Source organism: Misgurnus anguillicaudatus, chromosome 10, assembly GCF_027580225.2.
Source record: "Misgurnus anguillicaudatus chromosome 10, ASM2758022v2, whole genome shotgun sequence".
NCBI lineage: Eukaryota > Metazoa > Chordata > Actinopteri > Cypriniformes > Cobitidae > Misgurnus > Misgurnus anguillicaudatus.
This window is the reverse complement of record NC_073346.2, coordinates 2,158,453-2,183,143: the sequence shown is the minus strand read 5'-3', so window position 1 is coordinate 2,183,143 and position 24,691 is coordinate 2,158,453. Positions and strand designations below refer to the sequence as shown.

The window sequence follows — 24,691 nt, the reverse complement described above, 5'->3', positions numbered from 1 at the left end:
CCGGGTCTTCTTTTTTCCATAACACATACTACTCCGGACAAAACATTAATAAAACATGCCTGTCATTGCCCTTCTGGGTCGTAACTTTTATTTATTGCAGTTTTAATGTTTTACTTTATATTTAATTATTTATTTATTTATTTATTTATCTATCTATATCTATTTATTTAAATAGCTTACACACGTATGGGTGTTGTTTAAGAGGCCCGTTTTGACAGCACCTCTCGCTTACGGCCATACCACCCTGAGCACGCCCGATCTCGTCCGATCTCGGAAGCTAAGCAGGGTCGGGCCTGGTTAGTACTTGGATGGGAGACCGCCTGGGAATACCAGGTGCTGTAAGCTTTTGCTTTTCCTTCCTCTGTACCGGAAGCCCTTCGCCCATGCTCGCTTTTCTGCTTTTGCGCCGACTGGTGCCTTTGCTTTCTGTGCTCTGCATTGGCTCGTCTCTTCTCCGTTTCTGTGTGCCAAAGGGCCGGCTCAGTCTCGTCATTTTCCCTTCCCCCACCAGGGGGCGGTCAGAGGCTTCATTTTTGGCTTTTTGCTCACTGCCCACAGCAGCACGGGGCAGAGGAGCGCTCATTAACAGAGCGCTGTGTTGCAGGTGATTTGACGCCATTCACGTGGAAGAACGAGCGTATGTGCTGCATGGTCTGTTCTTTGAAGGGCAAAAGTTAGTTTAGTTAAATCAGCCCCATTCGTTTGCTCCTCTGTATAGGACAGGGGCCGGGTTAAAGAGACACTGCATAAATCATAAGCAGTTGTTAACACCATTACAACGTGCACTCTTTACAAAGCTGTCAAATATTTTTGCGTATCTGTTATTAGCACTATTTAGCAAAGACTTTTCATTTTCGATGAATGAGTGCTGTGACTAAAAGCTGGCGTGGTTTTTCTCTCTCTCTCTCTCTCTCTCTCTCTCTCTCTCTCTTTCTATATCTTTCTATCTATCTATCTATCTATCTATCTATCTATCTATCTATCTATCTATCTATCTATCTATCTATCTATCTATCTATCTATCTATCTATCTATCTATCTATCTATCCATCCATCCATCCATCCATCCCTCCCTCCCTCCCTCCCTCCATCCATCCATCCATCCATCCATCCATCTATCTATCTATAAACATTCATTCATTTTTTTTACTTGATATATTTATTTATTTATGTATGTATTTCATTTACACAATCATTTATTATTAATTTATTTATTTTTATTCATAAAATTTTCGATTTATTTATTTATTTAATTTATTTTCTTTTTAATTATTTATTGATATTTATTGTTACGTTCCTGCGTTTGCAGCGATCCGCACCTGCATTTTTCTCAAATCCGTTCATTGGCAGTTTCTGGGGAATCCCGATGACGTCATTCATACATATACCAATCCAGTTACAAGGAATTATGCGAAGCCCATTCGCCATCCCGTTCGCCAGATTTTTTTTTTTTTTTTTTTTTTTTTTTTGCGCTGAAATAATGTACCCTATTTGTTCTTTCGCTCATACAGTACATTATTGTTTGTGTTTTGTAAAGCTTCGGGGCGCCTATTGTTCTCCCCTGTCCTCTTGTTCGTTACTTTGTCCCATTTCGGATGTCTTGTTTGTTTGTTCGTTGGGAGAGCCGGACAGGTATGGATGTCACGTGACGTAGGCTACACTATGCCTACACGTGGTATTTATAGCTGCCAAATAGAGCGTGTGCCACCCGCTGTACGTTTTGTGATTTTGTTAGCCAGAGTAGGTTAGCTATGGCGTGGCTGACGCTGAAGATTTATCTATAATTATTTTCTTTTGTAGATAGATTAGAGAGCTTACGTATAGCTGGAGTGTGCAGTGGTTTTTTCGTTGCTTTTTATGTGGCACGGCTCTTGTCCCTTCTCCCCTCACAACTGTGTACGTGTTCTCTTTCTATGAATAAATATTGTTCCCACTACCCCTTTCACTGGACTTATGCCCCGCACCTGTATTTGTGTATAATAAACCACTTTTAGATGTCTGTTGCGTCCGGGTCTTCTTTTTTCCATAACACATACTACTCCGGACAAAACATTAATAAAACATGCCTGTCATTGCCCTTCTGGGTCGTAACTTTTATTTATTGCAGTTTTAATGTTTTACTTTATATTTAATTATTTATTTATTTATTTATTTATCTATCTATATCTATTTATTTAAATAGCTTACACACGTATGGGTGTTGTTTAAGAGGCCCGTTTTGACAGCACCTCTCGCTTACGGCCATACCACCCTGAGCACGCCCGATCTCGTCCGATCTCGGAAGCTAAGCAGGGTCGGGCCTGGTTAGTACTTGGATGGGAGACCGCCTGGGAATACCAGGTGCTGTAAGCTTTTGCTTTTCCTTCCTCTGTACCGGAAGCCCTTCGCCCATGCTCGCTTTTCTGCTTTTGCGCCGACTGGTGCCTTTGCTTTCTGTGCTCTGCATTGGCTCGTCTCTTCTCCGTTTCTGTGTGCCAAAGGGCCGGCTCAGTCTCGTCATTTTCCCTTCCCCCACCAGGGGGCGGTCAGAGGCTTCATTTTTGGCTTTTTGCTCACTGCCCACAGCAGCACGGGGCAGAGGAGCGCTCATTAACAGAGCGCTGTGTTGCAGGTGATTTGACGCCATTCACGTGGAAGAACGAGCGTATGTGCTGCATGGTCTGTTCTTTGAAGGGCAAAAGTTAGTTTAGTTAAATCAGCCCCATTCGTTTGCTCCTCTGTATAGGACAGGGGCCGGGTTAAAGAGACACTGCATAAATCATAAGCAGTTGTTAACACCATTACAACGTGCACTCTTTACAAAGCTGTCAAATATTTTTGCGTATCTGTTATTAGCACTATTTAGCAAAGACTTTTCATTTTCGATGAATGAGTGCTGTGACTAAAAGCTGGCGTGGTTTTTATCTCTCTCTCTCTCTCTCTCTCTCTCTCTCTCTCTCTCTCTCTCTCTCTCTTTCTATATCTTTCTATCTATCTATCTATCTATCTATCTATCTATCTATCTATCTATCTATCTATCTATCCATCCATCCATCCATCCATCCCTCCCTCCCTCCCTCCCTCCATCCATCCATCCATCCATCCATCCATCTATCTATCTATAAACATTCATTCATTTTTTTTACTTGATATATTTATTTATTTATGTATGTATTTCATTTACACAATCATTTATTATTAATTTATTTATTTTTATTCATTAAATTTTCGATTTATTTATTTATTTAATTTATTTTCTTTTTAATTATTTATTGATATTTATTGTTACGTTCCTGCGTTTGCAGCGATCCGCACCTGCATTTTTCTCAAATCCGTTCATTGGCAGTTTCTGGGGAATCCCGATGACGTCATTCATACATATACCAATCCAGTTACAAGGAATTATGCGAAGCCCATTCGCCATCCCGTTCGCCAGATTTTTTTTTTTTTTTTTTTTTTTTTTTGCGCTGAAATAATGTACCCTATTTGTTCTTTCGCTCATACAGTACATTATTGTTTGTGTTTTGTAAAGCTTCGGGGCGCCTATTGTTCTCCCCTGTCCTCTTGTTCGTTACTTTGTCCCATTTCGGATGTCTTGTTTGTTTGTTCGTTGGGAGAGCCGGACAGGTATGGATGTCACGTGACGTAGGCTACACTATGCCTACACGTGGTATTTATAGCTGCCAAATAGAGCGTGTGCCACCCGCTGTACGTTTTGTGATTTTGTTAGCCAGAGTAGGTTAGCTATGGCGTGGCTGACGCTGAAGATTTATCTATAATTATTTTCTTTTGTAGATAGATTAGAGAGCTTACGTATAGCTGGAGTGTGCAGTGGTTTTTTCGTTGCTTTTTATGTGGCACGGCTCTTGTCCCTTCTCCCCTCACAACTGTGTACGTGTTCTCTTTCTATGAATAAATATTGTTCCCACTACCCCTTTCACTGGACTTATGCCCCGCACCTGTATTTGTGTATAATAAACCACTTTTAGATGTCTGTTGCGTCCGGGTCTTCTTTTTTCCATAACACATACTACTCCGGACAAAACATTAATAAAACATGCCTGTCATTGCCCTTCTGGGTCGTAACTTTTATTTATTGCAGTTTTAATGTTTTACTTTATATTTAATTATTTATTTATTTATTTATTTATCTATCTATATCTATTTATTTAAATAGCTTACACACGTATGGGTGTTGTTTAAGAGGCCCGTTTTGACAGCACCTCTCGCTTACGGCCATACCACCCTGAGCACGCCCGATCTCGTCCGATCTCGGAAGCTAAGCAGGGTCGGGCCTGGTTAGTACTTGGATGGGAGACCGCCTGGGAATACCAGGTGCTGTAAGCTTTTGCTTTTCCTTCCTCTGTACCGGAAGCCCTTCGCCCATGCTCGCTTTTCTGCTTTTGCGCCGACTGGTGCCTTTGCTTTCTGTGCTCTGCATTGGCTCGTCTCTTCTCCGTTTCTGTGTGCCAAAGGGCCGGCTCAGTCTCGTCATTTTCCCTTCCCCCACCAGGGGGCGGTCAGAGGCTTCATTTTTGGCTTTTTGCTCACTGCCCACAGCAGCACGGGGCAGAGGAGCGCTCATTAACAGAGCGCTGTGTTGCAGGTGATTTGACGCCATTCACGTGGAAGAACGAGCGTATGTGCTGCATGGTCTGTTCTTTGAAGGGCAAAAGTTAGTTTAGTTAAATCAGCCCCATTCGTTTGCTCCTCTGTATAGGACAGGGGCCGGGTTAAAGAGACACTGCATAAATCATAAGCAGTTGTTAACACCATTACAACGTGCACTCTTTACAAAGCTGTCAAATATTTTTGCGTATCTGTTATTAGCACTATTTAGCAAAGACTTTTCATTTTCGATGAATGAGTGCTGTGACTAAAAGCTGGCGTGGTTTTTATCTCTCTCTCTCTCTCTCTCTCTCTCTCTCTCTCTCTCTCTCTATATCTTTCTATCTATCTATCTATCTATCTATCTATCTATCTATCTATCTATCTATCTATCTATCTATCTATCTATCTATCTATCTATCTATCTATCTATCCATCCATCCATCCATCCATCCATCCCTCCCTCCCTCCCTCCATCCATCCATCCATCCATCCATCCATCTATCTATCTATAAACATTCATTCATTTTTTTTACTTGATATATTTATTTATTTATGTATGTATTTCATTTACACAATCATTTATTATTAATTTATTTATTTTTATTCATTAAATTTTCGATTTATTTATTTATTTAATTTATTTTCTTTTTAATTATTTATTGATATTTATTGTTACGTTCCTGCGTTTGCAGCGATCCGCACCTGCATTTTTCTCAAATCCGTTCATTGGCAGTTTCTGGGGAATCCCGATGACGTCATTCATACATATACCAATCCAGTTACAAGGAATTATGCGAAGCCCATTCGCCATCCCGTTCGCCAGATTTTTTTTTTTTTTTTTTTTTTTTTTTGCGCTGAAATAATGTACCCTATTTGTTCTTTCGCTCATACAGTACATTATTGTTTGTGTTTTGTAAAGCTTCGGGGCGCCTATTGTTCTCCCCTGTCCTCTTGTTCGTTACTTTGTCCCATTTCGGATGTCTTGTTTGTTTGTTCGTTGGGAGAGCCGGACAGGTATGGATGTCACGTGACGTAGGCTACACTATGCCTACACGTGGTATTTATAGCTGCCAAATAGAGCGTGTGCCACCCGCTGTACGTTTTGTGATTTTGTTAGCCAGAGTAGGTTAGCTATGGCGTGGCTGACGCTGAAGATTTATCTATAATTATTTTCTTTTGTAGATAGATTAGAGAGCTTACGTATAGCTGGAGTGTGCAGTGGTTTTTTCGTTGCTTTTTATGTGGCACGGCTCTTGTCCCTTCTCCCCTCACAACTGTGTACGTGTTCTCTTTCTATGAATAAATATTGTTCCCACTACCCCTTTCACTGGACTTATGCCCCGCACCTGTATTTGTGTATAATAAACCACTTTTAGATGTCTGTTGCGTCCGGGTCTTCTTTTTTCCATAACACATACTACTCCGGACAAAACATTAATAAAACATGCCTGTCATTGCCCTTCTGGGTCGTAACTTTTATTTATTGCAGTTTTAATGTTTTACTTTATATTTAATTATTTATTTATTTATTTATTTATTTATCTATCTATATCTATTTATTTAAATAGCTTACACACGTATGGGTGTTGTTTAAGAGGCCCGTTTTGACAGCACCTCTCGCTTACGGCCATACCACCCTGAGCACGCCCGATCTCGTCCGATCTCGGAAGCTAAGCAGGGTCGGGCCTGGTTAGTACTTGGATGGGAGACCGCCTGGGAATACCAGGTGCTGTAAGCTTTTGCTTTTCCTTCCTCTGTACCGGAAGCCCTTCGCCCATGCTCGCTTTTCTGCTTTTGCGCCGACTGGTGCCTTTGCTTTCTGTGCTCTGCATTGGCTCGTCTCTTCTCCGTTTCTGTGTGCCAAAGGGCCGGCTCAGTCTCGTCATTTTCCCTTCCCCCACCAGGGGGCGGTCAGAGGCTTCATTTTTGGCTTTTTGCTCACTGCCCACAGCAGCACGGGGCAGAGGAGCGCTCATTAACAGAGCGCTGTGTTGCAGGTGATTTGACGCCATTCACGTGGAAGAACGAGCGTATGTGCTGCATGGTCTGTTCTTTGAAGGGCAAAAGTTAGTTTAGTTAAATCAGCCCCATTCGTTTGCTCCTCTGTATAGGACAGGGGCCGGGTTAAAGAGACACTGCATAAATCATAAGCAGTTGTTAACACCATTACAACGTGCACTCTTTACAAAGCTGTCAAATATTTTTGCGTATCTGTTATTAGCACTATTTAGCAAAGACTTTTCATTTTCGATGAATGAGTGCTGTGACTAAAAGCTGGCGTGGTTTTTCTCTCTCTCTCTCTCTCTCTCTCTCTCTCTCTCTCTCTCTCTCTTTCTATATCTTTCTATCTATCTATCTATCTATCTATCTATCTATCTATCTATCTATCTATCTATCTATCCATCCATCCATCCATCCATCCCTCCCTCCCTCCCCCCCTCCATCCATCCATCCATCCATCCATCCATCTATCTATCTATAAACATTCATTCATTTTTTTTACTTGATATATTTATTTATTTATGTATGTATTTCATTTACACAATCATTTATTATTAATTTATTTATTTTTATTCATTAAATTTTCGATTTATTTATTTATTTAATTTATTTTCTTTTTAATTATTTATTGATATTTATTGTTACGTTCCTGCGTTTGCAGCGATCCGCACCTGCATTTTTCTCAAATCCGTTCATTGGCAGTTTCTGGGGAATCCCGATGACGTCATTCATACATATACCAATCCAGTTACAAGGAATTATGCGAAGCCCATTCGCCATCCCGTTCGCCAGATTTTTTTTTTTTTTTTTTTTTTTTTTTTGCGCTGAAATAATGTACCCTATTTGTTCTTTCGCTCATACAGTACATTATTGTTTGTGTTTTGTAAAGCTTCGGGGCGCCTATTGTTCTCCCCTGTCCTCTTGTTCGTTACTTTGTCCCATTTCGGATGTCTTGTTTGTTTGTTCGTTGGGAGAGCCGGACAGGTATGGATGTCACGTGACGTAGGCTACACTATGCCTACACGTGGTATTTATAGCTGCCAAATAGAGCGTGTGCCACCCGCTGTACGTTTTGTGATTTTGTTAGCCAGAGTAGGTTAGCTATGGCGTGGCTGACGCTGAAGATTTATCTATAATTATTTTCTTTTGTAGATAGATTAGAGAGCTTACGTATAGCTGGAGTGTGCAGTGGTTTTTTCGTTGCTTTTTATGTGGCACGGCTCTTGTCCCTTCTCCCCTCACAACTGTGTACGTGTTCTCTTTCTATGAATAAATATTGTTCCCACTACCCCTTTCACTGGACTTATGCCCCGCACCTGTATTTGTGTATAATAAACCACTTTTAGATGTCTGTTGCGTCCGGGTCTTCTTTTTTCCATAACACATACTACTCCGGACAAAACATTAATAAAACATGCCTGTCATTGCCCTTCTGGGTCGTAACTTTTATTTATTGCAGTTTTAATGTTTTACTTTATATTTAATTATTTATTTATTTATTTATTTATCTATCTATATCTATTTATTTAAATAGCTTACACACGTATGGGTGTTGTTTAAGAGGCCCGTTTTGACAGCACCTCTCGCTTACGGCCATACCACCCTGAGCACGCCCGATCTCGTCCGATCTCGGAAGCTAAGCAGGGTCGGGCCTGGTTAGTACTTGGATGGGAGACCGCCTGGGAATACCAGGTGCTGTAAGCTTTTGCTTTTCCTTCCTCTGTACCGGAAGCCCTTCGCCCATGCTCGCTTTTCTGCTTTTGCGCCGACTGGTGCCTTTGCTTTCTGTGCTCTGCATTGGCTCGTCTCTTCTCCGTTTCTGTGTGCCAAAGGGCCGGCTCAGTCTCGTCATTTTCCCTTCCCCCACCAGGGGGCGGTCAGAGGCTTCATTTTTGGCTTTTTGCTCACTGCCCACAGCAGCACGGGGCAGAGGAGCGCTCATTAACAGAGCGCTGTGTTGCAGGTGATTTGACGCCATTCACGTGGAAGAACGAGCGTATGTGCTGCATGGTCTGTTCTTTGAAGGGCAAAAGTTAGTTTAGTTAAATCAGCCCCATTCGTTTGCTCCTCTGTATAGGACAGGGGCCGGGTTAAAGAGACACTGCATAAATCATAAGCAGTTGTTAACACCATTACAACGTGCACTCTTTACAAAGCTGTCAAATATTTTTGCGTATCTGTTATTAGCACTATTTAGCAAAGACTTTTCATTTTCGATGAATGAGTGCTGTGACTAAAAGCTGGCGTGGTTTTTCTCTCTCTCTCTCTCTCTCTCTCTCTCTCTCTCTCTCTCTCTCTCTCTTTCTATATCTTTCTATCTATCTATCTATCTATCTATCTATCTATCTATCTATCTATCTATCTATCTATCTATCTATCTATCTATCTATCTATCCATCCATCCATCCATCCATCCCTCCCTCCCTCCCTCCCTCCCTCCATCCATCCATCCATCCATCCATCCATCTATCTATCTATAAACATTCATTCATTTTTTTTACTTGATATATTTATTTATTTATGTATGTATTTCATTTACACAATCATTTATTATTAATTTATTTATTTTTATTCATAAAATTTTCGATTTATTTATTTATTTAATTTATTTTCTTTTTAATTATTTATTGATATTTATTGTTACGTTCCTGCGTTTGCAGCGATCCGCACCTGCATATTTCTCAAATCCGTTCATTGGCAGTTACTGGGGAATCCCGATGACGTCATTCATACATATACCAATCCAGTTACAAGGAATTATGCGAAGCCAATTCTCCATCAAGTTCGCCAGATTTTTTTTGTTTTTTTTTTTTTTTTTTTGCGCTGAAATAATGTACCCTATTTGTTCTTTCGCTCATACAGTACATTATTGTTTGTGTTTTGTAAAGCTTCGGGGCGCCTATTGTTCTCCCCTGTCCTCTTGTTCGTTACTTTGTCCCATTTCGGATGTCTTGTTTGTTTGTTCGTTGTGAGAGCCTGACAGGTATTGATGTCAAGTGACGTTGGCTTCCCTATGCCTACACGTGGTATTTATAGCTGCCAAATAGAGCGTGTGCCACCCGCTGTACGTTTTGTGATTTTGTTAGCCAGAGTAGGTTAGCTATGGCGTGGCTGACGCTGAAGATTTATCTATAATTATTTTCTTTTGTAGATAGATTAGAGAGCTTACGTATAGCTGGAGTGTGCAGTGGTTTTTTCGTTGCTTTTTATGTGGCACGGCTCTTGTCCCTTCTCCCCTCACAACTGTGTACGTGTTCTCTTTCTATGAATAAATATTGTTCCCACTACCCCTTTCACTGGACTTATGCCCCGCACCTGTATTTGTGTATAATAAACCACTTTTAGATGTCTGTTGCGTCCGGGTCTTCTTTTTTCCATAACACATACTACTCCGGACAAAACATTAATAAAACATGCCTGTCATTGCCCTTCTGGGTCGTAACTTTTATTTATTGCAGTTTTAATGTTTTACTTTATATTTAATTATTTATTTATTTATTTATTTATCTATCTATATCTATTTATTTAAATAGCTTACACACGTATGGGTGTTGTTTAAGAGGCCCGTTTTGACAGCACCTCTCGCTTACGGCCATACCACCCTGAGCACGCCCGATCTCGTCCGATCTCGGAAGCTAAGCAGGGTCGGGCCTGGTTAGTACTTGGATGGGAGACCGCCTGGGAATGGCTCATGACCCCTGCAAGTACATATTGCTCAACCTAGGGATCGATCGAAAGTGATCAAAGCAGATGGCGCCAACGCTGGTTAACGTACTTAAGTGTTATTTACAGAAATTGTAAATTTACAGGCCTAGTTTATTAAAATCCACTAATCTGTTGAATATGTTGTTTATTATTTTCATAGTTTGAGTTGATGTAACTGATGAGATTCATACAGTCAAGTGAAAAAGTGTTATTTTTTTGGACTGAATTAAGAAAGGTTGTAATGTATCAGTGCACTCTCTTTGTCTGGAAGACTTCTACTTGCTTTGATGTGTTTTATTTTACACTATCCCACCCCTTCTGAAACCCAAGCATACAGGACAGAGACTCCAACACACTTTAAATACCTTTACAACTTTTATTTTTCACCCAGAATGTGTTTCATTTAAAAAGCAATGCATGAAAACACAAGTAAACAAGATCTGTTTAGTTTAAAGCTCTCTCACCACAACAAGGTACAGATCTACGAGCGAGAACACGAGACAAGACGAGAGACAAACATTTACTACCATTTGCAAACATTAATTAAACATGGAGCTGACATACAAAAATCACAAGGACACACACACATAAATAACATTAATAATAACCAAAAACACTTAACAGTTAAAAACACAAACTTGTACTTAAGATAAAAATAAACAATTGGTTTGTACAGGCAAAAGCCCAATAAAGAACAGGATTATCCAAAGACTCAGGTCACCAATCAACAAATAAAGGCTCAAGCCATTCCTGTCTCTTAAATTTTTTTGTGTGTTTTCTTTGGCAAACTTTTGTTAAACATGAAACAGACAAAGACATACAAACATCACAAAGTCATGAAGCTGACAAAGACAAACAACACGCATGACAAAAACACAGATTATCTGAACATGAACAACCATTAAAGGGTATGTAAACTGATTAAGGTTAAAATTAATGAGGTTAGATTGGCCTTGACATTGAACATAGGCCAGAACATGTTTGTATAAATAAAGATACTATAAAGTGCACTAAAACAGCAACATAAATAATAATCAAAAACAAACACAAGAATATTCTTAAGTAAAACTGTAAAGTGCATTTTGTTTACTTTTGAACTATATAAATCAATAGATTGTACTTGCTGAAGCACTTTAAAACAACAAACAAGCCTCTTTCTCTCTCCTACAGATGGCACAGGAGAAGTGGCATCACCCAGGTAAGTTATTTACACAGTTCTCCTCTTTTCCAACTCGTACAGCACATTGTCAAACCCAGAGGTGGTGGATTTCCTAGTGGATGGACAGTAGGAAAATATCTTCTGGGTGCTTACAGACACTTTTTCCTTGAAAGGTGTGTACCTCTTCCAATGTCCAACACAATTAGGCACGTGGCAAGCCCCACATGACTGCAAAGACTTGTTAGGCATGAATCCCTTGACTGTTGGTGCTGGAGGTACAAAGCTCCGGGCTGCACGATGGCCCATGAAACAGGATGGAGGGAGCCTGTGGCTGTGCGGGGAGAACCAGCAGTATGGGTGCTGTCGACATAGGGGGTGATCATAGGTGGGCGCAGCAGGCTTTGGCTGGAGGTGGGTGGACGCAGCAGGCCTTGGCCGAGTGGAGGAGGATGATGCCATGGGCTGAACGGGCCGGTTCACAGCAGGCACAGGCTATGGCTCTTCAAAAATAATCTGGAAATATAAAATAAACATGTAATGAGTATTGTAAGGAGTATTGTAATTTCCTGAATAAAGATAGCTCCTCCCCAAAGAGCACAGCATGAGATCACCATGAAGGCTCGGGAAAACAACTCTCTACGATTCACAGTTGACTTCCCACCGAGACCATTTTCAGAGATCACACTTTTCAGAGATCACACCATTTTCAGAGATCACACTTTTAGGATGTCATACATTTTTATTCTCATTCTCTCAAAGCAAACTGTATATGAAATGCCACATGCACAAAGAATCTGAAACTGATCTTATTTGTTTTCACTCAATGCAAGTGGTTAATGGTCTCACTCACTCACTACAATGTTAAAGTTTAAGCAAACTTCATTCAATGTTGATAGACACCTCCCATCTTAGGCATAAATGTTTGCCGTTGGTTTCCACCATTTGGGCCTACGGATGGATGGGTGATATATCCCCCCCCCCCACAATATTGTTATGATGTGTGCGATTTGCTTTCCACAGCCAACAGGTGAAACAAAGTGCTTATGACAACTTACCTCCGCTTCTCACCACGCCCATCCAGCCTCATGATGAACATGCTGGTACTGGACCTGAGGCCGGTCTGGTGTTGTGAGGGATGTTGGCAGCACAGGAGCTTCCGGGAACGGTGCATCCAACAGCACTTTCGGGTGAGGCATCCCCTTCGGCAGTACCGTCGCCCCGTAGTATTTTTCTCCTCCCTGGCAGTGAAAGATGAGATGGACTTGGTATTTAAGTTGGGCAGTGAAATGGCAAGACCGCCGAGGATGGGGACGTCTCGAACTCTGCAATCCTCTTATACTGTCCCTTCAAAGAAGCCGTGACCTGGCTGAGGTGAGCTGTTTGGCTGGTGCTCAGTTCTTCAGCATCTTGGAGGAGGAGGTAGAGGAGGCGACTGTCCTCGGTCACCTGCGCCGCCTGAGCGTACGTCATGCAGCCAAACTTGCTCTTCTGAGCTGCTCTGAATCCATTGTCACTGAAAATGATATTATGAAATTTTGTGTTGGTGTGTTAGATGTTTAATTATCCATTTCATCATAGGTTTCAACTGCTATTGAACTCACCGACCACAGTTGTTATCCACATACACACCCTTTGGAGCAGGAGCGTTGGCCCGGCAAAAGCGGGCGACCAGACCTCTGGCCATGCGTACGTAACACCTCTCGGACCCGGACAGCACCACTGTGGTCAAGAACTGACCCCACTCATTCAGCACGATGGTGACGTACTGCACGGTGCCCTGACCGTTGTTGTAGATCTTCCCTTGAGAATCTATAAAAACAAAGCAGAACATTCATTGTGTGGTGTTTATCAACAATCAGTCTGTTCCATATGATCACATTGATCATTAACATCTTTACACTTCTAAAGCATATTTACACATCGAATTTTAACTCCACACTATTGTAACAACATCTCTATGGTCTTAAGACGTGAGCTAGAGTGTCTGATGACGTTTTTGAAGTATTTCCAGGGAATTTCAGGTCATTTCATCGGCGATTGGTAGCTCGTTAATTCATTTCCAATGCATTCGGTTAATATATAGTATATATTATTTAATATAAGCATATTTAAGCTCTACATTTCGAGTCCACACATTAGTAGTACATTTGTCAAGGTCTCAACATGTAAAATGAATAGTCTGGTCGCATTTAAAACGCATTTCAGAGATCAAACCTAGCTATTTTGATGTAAACAAGTGGTGCTAGCCTAGTCAATCGGTGGTCTCAGTACGGCGCTAATGAGATATTATCATGTAAAACCTTAAATATCAGGCAAATTATTAAAAAATATATCGCGTTTCATTTATAACTTAGCACATAATTATAACAAACGTACCTGCGAGTAAACAAACACAGTCCATCGGTCCTCAATGACAACGAATCCAAATGTGAATATTTACTAGTCCTGAATAAATTAGATGACGTTTTCCGATCCTCGCTCAATGATTGGTCCGTTGAGCGCCGAGCTCTGCTCAGCATTGCTCAACCATTGGCTGATCGCTGCTCAGCTCTGCTCAGCTCTGCTCAACCATTGGACGGCTGCCGGTAAGCTTTTGCTTTTCCTTCCTCTGTACCGGAAGCCCTTCGCCCATGCTCGCTTTTCTCCTTTTGCGCCGACTGGTGCCTTTGCTTTCGGTGCTCTGCATTGGCTCGTCTCTTCTCCGTTTCTGTGTGCCAAAGGGCCGGCTCAGTCTCGTCATTTTCCCTTCCCCCACCAGGGGGCGGTCAGAGGCTTCATTTTTGGCTTTTTGCTCACTGCCCACAGCAGCACGGGGCAGAGGAGCGCTCATTAACAGAGCGCTGTGTTGCAGGTGATTTGACGCCATTCACGTGGAAGAACGAGCGTATGTGCTGCATGGTCTGTTCTTTGAAGGGCAAAAGTTAGTTTAGTTAAATCAGCCCCATTCGTTTGCTCCTCTGTATAGGACAGGGGCCGGGTTAAAGAGACACTGCATAAATCATAAGCAGTTGTTAACACCATTACAACGTGCACTCTTTACAAAGCTGTCAAATATTTTTGCGTATCTGTTATTAGCACTATTTAGCAAAGACTTTTCATTTTCGATGAATGAGTGCTGTGACTAAAAGCTGGCGTGGTTTTTATCTCTCTCTCTCTCTCTCTCTCTCTCTCTCTCTCTCTCTCTCTCTCTATCTATCTTTCTATCTTTCTATCTATCTATCTATCTATCTATCTATCTATCTATCTATCTATCTATCTATCTATCTATCTATCTATCTATCTATCTATCCATCCATCCATCCATCCATCCATCCATTCATCCATCCATCTATAAACATTTATTCATTTTTTTACTTGATATATTTATTTATTTATGTATGTATTTCATTTACACTATCATTTATTATTAATTTATTTATTTTTATTCATTAAATTTTCGATTTATTTATTTATTTAATTTATTTTCTTTTTAATTATTTATTGATATTTATTGTTACGTTCCTCCGTTTGCAGCGATCCGCACCTGCAATTTTCTCAAATCCGTTCATTGGCAGTTTCTGGGGAATCCCGATGACGTCATTCATACATATACCAATCCAGTTACAAGGAATTATGCGAAGCCCATTCGCCATCCCGTTCGCCAGATTTTTTTTTTTTTTTTTTTTTTTTGCGCTGAAATAATGTACCCTATTTGTTCTTTCGCTCATACAGTACATTATTGTTTGTGTTTTGTAAAGCTTCGGGGCGCCCATTGTTCTCCCCTGTCCTCTTGTTCGTTACTTTGTCCCATTTCGGATGTCTTGTTTGTTTGTTCGTTGGGAGAGCCGGACAGGTATGGATGTCACGTGACGTAGGCTACTACACGTGGTATTTATAGCTGCCAAATAGAGCGTGTGCCACCCGCTGTACGTTTTGTGATTTTGTTAGCCAGAGTAGGTTAGCTATGGCGTGGCTGACGCTGAAGATTTATCTATAATTATTTTCTTTTGTAGATAGATTAGAGAGCTTACGTATAGCTGGAGTGTGCAGTGGTTTTTTCGTTGCTTTTTATGTGGCACGGCTCTTGTCCCTTCTCCCCTCACAACTGTGTACGTGTTCTCTTTCTATGAATAAATATTGTTCCCACTACCCCTTTCACCGGACTCATGCCCTGCACCTGTATTTGTGTATAATAAACCACTTTTAGATGTCTGTTGCGTCCGGGTCTTCTTTTTTCCATAACACATACTACTCCGGACAAAACATTAATAAAACATGCCTGTCATTGCCCTTCTGGGTCGTAACTTTTATTTATTGCAGTTTTAATGTTTTACTTTATGTTTAATTATTTATTTATTTATTTATCTATCTATCTATATCTATTTATTTAAATAGCTTACACACGTATGGGTGTTGTTTAAGAGGCCCGTTTTGACAGCACCTCTCGCTTACGGCCATACCACCCTGAGCACGCCCGATCTCGTCCGATCTCGGAAGCTAAGCAGGGTCGGGCCTGGTTAGTACTTGGATGGGAGACCGCCTGGGAATACCAGGTGCTGTAAGCTTTTGCTTTTCCTTCCTCTGTACCGGAAGCCCTTCGCCCATGCTCGCTTTTCTCCTTTTGCGCCGACTGGTGCCTTTGCTTTCGGTGCTCTGCATTGGCTCGTCTCTTCTCCGTTTCTGTGTGCCAAAGGGCCGGCTCAGTCTCGTCATTTTCCCTTCCCCCACCAGGGGGCGGTCAGAGGCTTCATTTTTGGCTTTTTGCTCACTGCCCACAGCAGCACGGGGCAGAGGAGCGCTCATTAACAGAGCGCTGTGTTGCAGGTGATTTGACGCCATTCACGTGGAAGAACGAGCGTATGTGCTGCATGGTCTGTTCTTTGAAGGGCAAAAGTTAGTTTAGTTAAATCAGCCCCATTCGTTTGCTCCTCTGTATAGGACAGGGGCCGGGTTAAAGAGACACTGCATAAATCATAAGCAGTTGTTAACACCATTACAACGTGCACTCTTTACAAAGCTGTCAAATATTTTTGCGTATCTGTTATTAGCACTATTTAGCAAAGACTTTTCATTTTCGATGAATGAGTGCTGTGACTAAAAGCTGGCGTGGTTTTTATCTCTCTCTCTCTCTCTCTCTCTCTCTCTCTCTATCTATCTTTCTATCTTTCTATCTATCTATCTATCTATCTATCTATCTATCTATCTATCTATCTATCTATCTATCTATCTATCTATCTATCTATCTATCTATCTATCTATCTATCCATCCATCCATCCATCCATCCATCCATTCATCCATCCATCTATAAACATTTATTCATTTTTTTTTACTTGATATATTTATTTATTTATGTATGTATTTCATTTACACTATCATTTATTATTAATTTATTTATTTTTATTCATTAAATTTTCGATTTATTTATTTATTTAATTTATTTTCTTTTTAATTATTTATTGATATTTATTGTTACGTTCCTCCGTTTGCAGCGATCCGCACCTGCAATTTTCTCAAATCCGTTCATTGGCAGTTTCTGGGGAATCCCGATGACGTCATTCATACATATACCAATCCAGTTACAAGGAATTATGCGAAGCCCATTCGCCATCCCGTTCGCCAGATTTTTTTTTTTTTTTTTTTTTTTTGCGCTGAAATAATGTACCCTATTTGTTCTTTCGCTCATACAGTACATTATTGTTTGTGTTTTGTAAAGCTTCGGGGCGCCTATTGTTCTCCCCTGTCCTCTTGTTCGTTACTTTGTCCCATTTCGGATGTCTTGTTTGTTTGTTCGTTGGGAGAGCCGGACAGGTATGGATGTCACGTGACGTAGGCTACTACACGTGGTATTTATAGCTGCCAAATAGAGCGTGTGCCACCCGCTGTACGTTTTGTGATTTTGTTAGCCAGAGTTTATAGGGTCTCTATCAAACAGAGGTTTTACTTAATACTTAAAAGTATTTTTCAAGTATTTGTATTTTATCCGTGTTTTTCTTTGGAAAACATACATTACAAAGCATATTATCATAATTTTTACTCTATTACGTTTCATAAATAAAACGTTTTTGTTTTACATTTAATTTTTTAAAGGAGCGTTTCCACTTAAAGTGACACCATGTAATTTTTCAACCTTCATAATAAATTTTCAAGACCCTTGTGGTAGGACATCGACTTTAAATAGGTTGAATGACATGTCTACCATAGCATGACGGGGTCTGTATCACTTTTACTCGTATTTTAAAACTTAGGGTTTCTGGTAGGAACCAGAGCACCAATAAAAACTACAAAATTCGACTGCTTTACGGCATACGTCACTTCCTCCACACAATTTGTTTTTAACGTGAATTTTGCTGGAGGCTACTTAAGGAGTGTAGAGAGCAGCTTACCGTATGTGACTCCGTGGCACAATTTTAGTGTCACGGACCTATAACACGGGCGACCCGGGTTCGCAATTTTTTTATATAAACTCTTGATTCATACATAAATGCGATGTTCTTTATAAATGACGGCGATTATCTTGCTTATAGTTCGCTGTATTCAGATGCTGTGTCCACGTATTTACCTTTCTTTTACTGTGTCTATGATATTTACATTACAATCCAGGATGCTACAACAGTCAAACTTGCTCACAATATAAAACCAAACCCTATTCATTCATCAATCAGATCCGAGCGTTTCTCTCTTCTCTCTTCCTCATTTGCTGCGTTCCGCTGTCACTCGCGTGACGTATTACAAAGCGGCAGACCTAAACACGGTTTACTTGGATTTGGAGCGACAATTTTCACACAAAAGAGAGGAAAAACGAGTGCCATTGCGGAAAATCCTGGTGGCGAGGGAGAGAGAGACGATGCAACAATAATAGCAGTCAAACTTGCTCACAATGTAAAACCAAACCCTATTCATTCACCAATCAGATCCGAGCGTTTCTCTCTTTCTCTCTTCCTCATTTGCTGCGTTCCGCTGTCACTCGCGTGACGTATTACAAAGCGGCAGACCTAAACACGGTTTACTTGGATTTGGAGCGACAATTTTTCACACAAAAGAGAGGAAAAACGAGTGCCATTGCGGAAAATCCTGGTGGCGAGGGAGAGAGAGACGATGCAACAATATTTCTTTCAAAAAGGCAAGGAAATATTTCTGATTGCTTCACAATTGGAAGGCTGCAGCCTCCGGAGGTCAAATATGCAGGTCGCATACGTCATCAAGCCTGGTTTATTAAGGTAAACTGAGCATTACATTCGCAAGTCATAATCATACTGCAACAATTTACGATTAACTAAGTATAATAGTCAACTTTGTAATTGTTAATATTGTGAAATAAGACAGTCTTGATGACGTATACAGCTTAGAAATACGACATCTGGAGGCTGCAACCTTCAGATTGAGACATGGCTTCTGCCACGACGAGTTCCTCATCAGAAAGTTGTAACATGACTGCGTTTCTCCCTGTTGTCTCAAAATGTTGATCGTTTAGCGTTTTAAATGTTTAGTTTTTAGTTTAGTTTCCTTTGCGACAGTGCTGCAGCGCTTGTGGGCTCTAGGGGCGCTAGAAGTGAAAAATACATGTCTAGCACCCCCTAGTGGCCAAAAAGTTTCATGGTGTGCCTTTAAAAAGCATTATTTCATGAGAGAGAGAGAGAGAGAGAGAGAGAGAGAGAGAGATCCAAGATGTAAAAGTCACAGACAGAAGAACATGACAGAAAAATGCAACTCAAGTTCATGTAAAGTATGGCATAATTCACCACCATCTTCTCATTTTTTTATACTCAGCTGTCAAACAGATCAAAAATACACAATAAGAGCAGGTAATATAACAGTTTAAGTTTTTGAAGTCATTGAATATCTTTGTGTAAATGCTATTTCACACTGATCAGACAAACACCAACAAACAAAGACACACTTGTTTATTCTAACCCAACAGCAAACATAAAATGCCGGTGTTTGTCGGCATTCATCGGATCAAAGTAAACTAGAAACAGAGCAAAACCGAACTCTTCTCTGATGATCTTACCCCCTGTGAAATCATGTACAAGAGGTGCATCAAGAGAATCCAGACAGATTATTTCTTCACACATCTCATGACCAACGAATATGCAAATAAATGTTCAAATAGAATTTGATAGTAAAATAAATGATGTCATAAACATTACACTTTATGTAATGGCATTCTTTTGAAGACTTCACTTTTAGCCAATAATTTCTAATATTACTCTTTTGTCACCCTTTTGTTGTATCCCCCTTTCTTCATTGTGGTTCCTTGTTCATTGTTAAGCAGAATGCCAGGTGGTGAATGGAAAAACGTTCAATATATTGCAAAATATAATGGGATTATTAATTAAAACTTTAATAACATTCTGTTTATTGTGTTTGGAAATGTTAAAGATGTAAAGAAACTTAAAGCCTCAATAAGTTTAACTCAGACTACCCCATGCATGTTTGCTGCAACAAGGAAAAACACATACAAGCAAATCTAAACACACATTTTCAAACACATGCAGCTGAATAATCATTCTGACACTATTATAAAATTCTGAATGCAATACAGGTTACTTTCTAAGCATATATGCATGGCTTAAGCTTTACAGTGATTTGCAGGGCTGTGCAGAGACCTTTGGAGGGGCAGGTGCTCAAAGTATAAAAAGGACACATATCTCGCTGACACGCACACACACAATTAAAAAAGTAACTTTAAAAAGCATACCACTTCAGTCAATGCCGACTCGAGGGGATCCTGCTGTGCTGTGCACTGTCCCATAGTAAGCACGTGTGAGCACGCTAGTATGCAGTGTGTTTTTCTTATTTTATGCACACACGTTTGCTTTTATGCAGTGTGCTTTTATTATTTTATGCACACACATTTGTGTCAGTGGTATTAACAGTCAAATTAACACAGAAAATTTTATTTTTGTGATTGATCTCCTTCCAGTGCCCAGATGAAGGATATATCTGCTGTCAATACCCGAACAGAAGGCCATGAAGGAGTACATAAAGGAAGCTCCTTCACAAGGCTACCAGGCTTATGACATTGCATTGATTATAGAGCACTTAACAACATTACCAGTAAGTTTCGTTATCCCCTTCACCTCGTCCCAGCCACCCTAGAACAGCTTCAAGGTTATAAGATATTCACAAAACTCAATCTAAGAAGTGCCTATAATTTAGTCAGGATCCACCCGGGAGATGATTGGAAGACAGCTTTTGTGACCCCTACTATGAATATTGAATATTGTGGCCACTATGAATATTTGGTGATTCCTTTGGACAATTCGTAATAGTCTCCATCAATGATATACTCTTCTTCTCCAAATCCTTACTAGAACACATCCAGCATGTTTCAGCTGTTCTCTACAAGCTCTGTGAACACCATCTGTACCGCAAGGCGGAGAAATGTGAATTCCACCCCTCTTGGGTTACAACGTCTCCTCCAACAGGATCTCCATGGACGAGGTAAAGGTGAAAGCCATCCATGACCGGCCCATTCCCCGCACCATCAAGGAACTTCAAAGATTTCTGGGTTTTGCAAACTTCTACATTTGTTTCATTAATAACTTCAGCCTGATTTTCACTCCCCTCACTTCTTCGAGGTAAACCGAAGTCCCTGACCTGGAGCCCCTTAGCTACGAAGTCCTTCGAAGAACTGAAAGAAGCCTTCACACAAGCCCTTCACTCAATTCAGATCCACATCTCTCTTTTACAGTTGAGGTTGACGCATCCACTACCATTGTAAGTGCCATCCTGTCACAACCCCATAGCAAGACTAATGTACTCCAATCATGTGCCGACTTCTCCATAAAGTTCACCCCGGCGGAGGTAAATTATGATATAGGAATCGAGAACTCCTTGCCATCAAACTCACCCTGCAAGAGTGGAAACTCTGGTAAGTGGGTGCTCAGTGTCCTTTAACCGTATATACTGATCACTAGCCTGGGTGCCAGCCGATCTTAGCCCCGCCCACAAAATTTTGAGGACAGGAAGATCGGTCTGGGGTTTCTCCGTTGAGGAGCTACTATGCGAGTCCCAAAGCTGGTCGACCAATCAAATTGTCAGGGCGGGCTTTATACGATGATGGACAGATGATCAACAGTAACGTAATCAACCACGTCACCAAAGAGCACGTGTGTTGAATCTATTTACAACGAAATGCCCGCTGTAGAATTCAGATGTGTGGATTCTGACATTGAGTCTGTTCTAAAAGATATCGACAGAGCATTGATTTTAAAAGAGGAACAGACAAACGCGAGCAAGGCATTTGTTGATTGTTCCTACGGGATTCGGAAAAAGTTGGATGCACTTATGGAGGACCAAGTTAAAGGAGCAACTGAAATGGGTATCACGGTGATGCAACTCGGCGTGCACGACGAGATGGATATAATTAGCGGTCGTTGCCAGCTTCTTTTCGGAACCCCCGAAATCGTGGCTGAATAAGTGAAGGGACATGCTAGGCTCCGATATTTTTCAAGCAAACGTAATGTGTATCGTCGTGGATGAAGTTCAACTAATGTACAAATGGTAAGAGATAGTCTTACTGTATGACTCAGTAAATACTTAATGTTTTGATATAAACGAATTGTTGTAAACATAGTAGGTGTTGATGTACGTTCGCTAACTCAGACTTAGTATAATCACAATGTTAGTGTCATTGTAGCGAAATAACTAGCAGTTCGGTCAGGCTGCAAAAGACGTCATTTCAACATACTCCAACATACTCTGTTGCTCTGATTGGTCATAGGTCTATCCAATTGAGTGCAGAGGCATTTTTCGGTTGAGACACGCCTCATAATCATAGCCCGATGGAGCGGTATCAGACTCAAATTCTGACTAGAATTGAGTATGACAATGTCAGGCTAACTGATCACAAAAACCTGCCATATCTTCGAGATGCAAAACGGTCAAATCCTTGCCAAGCTCGGTGGGCATTATTCTTCACACGCTTCAATTTACCATCACCTACCGTCCGGGTGCCAAAAATAAGAAAGCTGATGCTCTGTCCCGTCTTCCCACTCCAGACGAATCTGAACTTCCTGAAACCTTCCTTCCTTCTAAAATTATTGTCAGTACCATTCAGTGGTCCAATGAAGTTGGTAACACTGTTAATCCTCCGCCGGGATGCCCTCCACATGGTCGCTTCATTCCTCAACCTCAACGTATACATCTCATCGCTCAAATACATACCTCTGTTGGCACTGGTCACCCTGGCATTAGCCGAACCCTCTAACTCTTCCAGGAAAAGTTCTGGTGGCCTAATATGATCCAAAATGTCAGAAGGTTTGTGACTGGATGTACCGTCTGTGCCATCACAAAAACAACTCATCATCTGCCCACAGGAAAACTCCATCCACTTCCAATCCCTAACTGTCCTTGGTCACACCTAGGAGTAGACTTTGCTACAGACTTGCCTGCTTCTGAAGGAAAGACATTGCAGTTGACTGCTTCTCTAAATCCATCAGATTGATTTTACTCCAAGGTCTACCCACAAACAGCGGAGCTCCTGTTTAACAACATCTTCAGATACTTTGGGATTCCAGAAGACATACTATCTGACCATGGTCCACAATTCACATCATAAGTTTGGAAAGGCTTCTTTAAACTCCTAGGTGTGGCCATCAGCCTCTCATCCGGATATCACCCACAATCCAACAGACAAACTGAGAGGAAAATCCAAGATGTCAGCAAGTTCTTCCGAGCCTTCTGTCATCTCCATCAGAACACCTGGAGTCAGTTCCTACCATGGGCAGAGTATGCACAGAACTCCCTAAGACAACAAACAACTGGCCTTAGACCAGTGGTTCTCAAACTTTTCCAGCGTGCACCCCCCCTTGTGTACAGGGTATTCCTTTGCAGCCCCCACAAAGAAAATTTATTACAATTTTGTTGGTTAGTAGCCTTATTTATTAAGGTTTAATTAGACAGAGTTCAAGATAAATTAATGTATTTTATAAAATGTCATAAAGCTGGGGGCCCCCTGGCACCATCTCGCGGCCCCCCTGGGGGCCCCGGCCAGCAGTTTGAGAACCACTGCCTTAGACTGTTTCAGTGCGTACTTGGCTACCAACCGTCCTTCTTCCTCTGGTCAGATGATCCTTCGGATGCTCCATCAGTCAACCATTGGTTCTTTGAGAGTGAGAGGGTATGGGACTCACCATCATTTGCATCAGAAGACACAAGAGGGCAGCAGAAACACGTCGTACACGGATAAGGAATATCATTAAAACCCGGACCTCTACAACTACCCTGTGTGTGCGCGTGCTGCAACGTACAAGTCTTCAGTCATCGTCTTCTCAAAACCGAAGCCGAAACATGTGTGCACAGTCTGTTTGCAGTATTCATCTGCTTCAATAATGTTCATTTACCTTCTTGTGTTTCAGTGTACATATCATTACAACATTATTATTAAGTTAAACATAAAACAATTAAAAAAATTAAGATTTCTACTTTTTCATAATGAATAAGGTAAAGTGGGGGAAAGAAAACTTCTGGGCAAGTTTTAATATTTCAATTTAATATTTGTCAATTAATTGATTACATTTTAATTAAGACTGAGAAACACAGGTTTGGTGTGATGTGTTTTCTGTTTTTTAAGAGAAATACATTTACGAAATAGGACATATTTATATATTTGAAATTACAATGATTTATCTTTTTATCTTTTTTTAATGATTTAACTTTTATCATGAAAGTGAAACTGATATCAAGGCCTCTGTATGTCATTCAAGAGCTTTAGCACTAGATGGATCCAGTGTTTCTCATCTCACAGTCTGAATTCAATAGACATTTTAGCACTGAGTCTGAATTTTAATAGAAAGTGGTTGTTTGACCCAAAAAGTTAAATAATTGTTACTTTATTTAAGAAAGTTTGTCATTGTCCAGGAAAAAGTATAAAATAAAAAATGTAATACACTGATAAATTAATTAAAAAGCAAAATACAAAAATTATCTACAAAAAAATTAAAACCACAATTTTGGCCTGCAAATAATGTAATTATTAAAATGCTTACGTTTACAACATATACATCAAGTGTAACAAATTGACCGTAATTTATGAAAGCCCTTGACCTCAAATAAAGTCATTTAACGCCTAACTTTATTTATACCCTTGTTCTGATCAACTTTTTGATTACATTTTCATGACTAAATGAATGCTAGAATAGTTTTACTCCCAACTAATTTACAAACAGTAACAATAAGTTGTTATAAATAGTTTTGTAAGTTTTTATATTTGTAGATTTTTTAAACTTTGGATATTAGGCTGCTATATGGAG

General features: G+C 40.5%; 6 non-coding genes and 1 pseudogene across 6 annotated transcripts; all 7 read left to right on the top strand.

Annotated features, from left to right (window-relative positions):
* Window positions 1–226: 226 nt before the first annotated feature.
* LOC141367386 (5S ribosomal RNA) lies at window positions 227–345 on the top strand. The gene has a single exon (XR_012371740.1). It is a non-coding gene; the product is annotated as a 5S ribosomal RNA (ribosomal RNA).
* A 1,888-nt stretch (window positions 346–2,233) lies between these two features.
* LOC141367589 (5S ribosomal RNA) lies at window positions 2,234–2,352 on the top strand. The gene has a single exon (XR_012371935.1). It is a non-coding gene; the product is annotated as a 5S ribosomal RNA (ribosomal RNA).
* A 1,855-nt stretch (window positions 2,353–4,207) lies between these two features.
* LOC141367583 (5S ribosomal RNA) lies at window positions 4,208–4,326 on the top strand. The gene has a single exon (XR_012371934.1). It is a non-coding gene; the product is annotated as a 5S ribosomal RNA (ribosomal RNA).
* A 1,883-nt stretch (window positions 4,327–6,209) lies between these two features.
* LOC141367547 (5S ribosomal RNA) lies at window positions 6,210–6,328 on the top strand. The gene has a single exon (XR_012371899.1). It is a non-coding gene; the product is annotated as a 5S ribosomal RNA (ribosomal RNA).
* A 1,848-nt stretch (window positions 6,329–8,176) lies between these two features.
* On the top strand, window positions 8,177–8,295 carry LOC141367455 (5S ribosomal RNA). The gene has a single exon (XR_012371807.1). It is a non-coding gene; the product is annotated as a 5S ribosomal RNA (ribosomal RNA).
* A 1,880-nt stretch (window positions 8,296–10,175) lies between these two features.
* On the top strand, window positions 10,176–10,298 carry LOC141367584 (5S ribosomal RNA; annotated as a pseudogene).
* A 5,582-nt stretch (window positions 10,299–15,880) lies between these two features.
* LOC129449286 (5S ribosomal RNA) lies at window positions 15,881–15,999 on the top strand. Its single transcript, XR_008646040.1, has one exon. It is a non-coding gene; the product is annotated as a 5S ribosomal RNA (ribosomal RNA).
* Window positions 16,000–24,691: the final 8,692 nt, after the last annotated feature.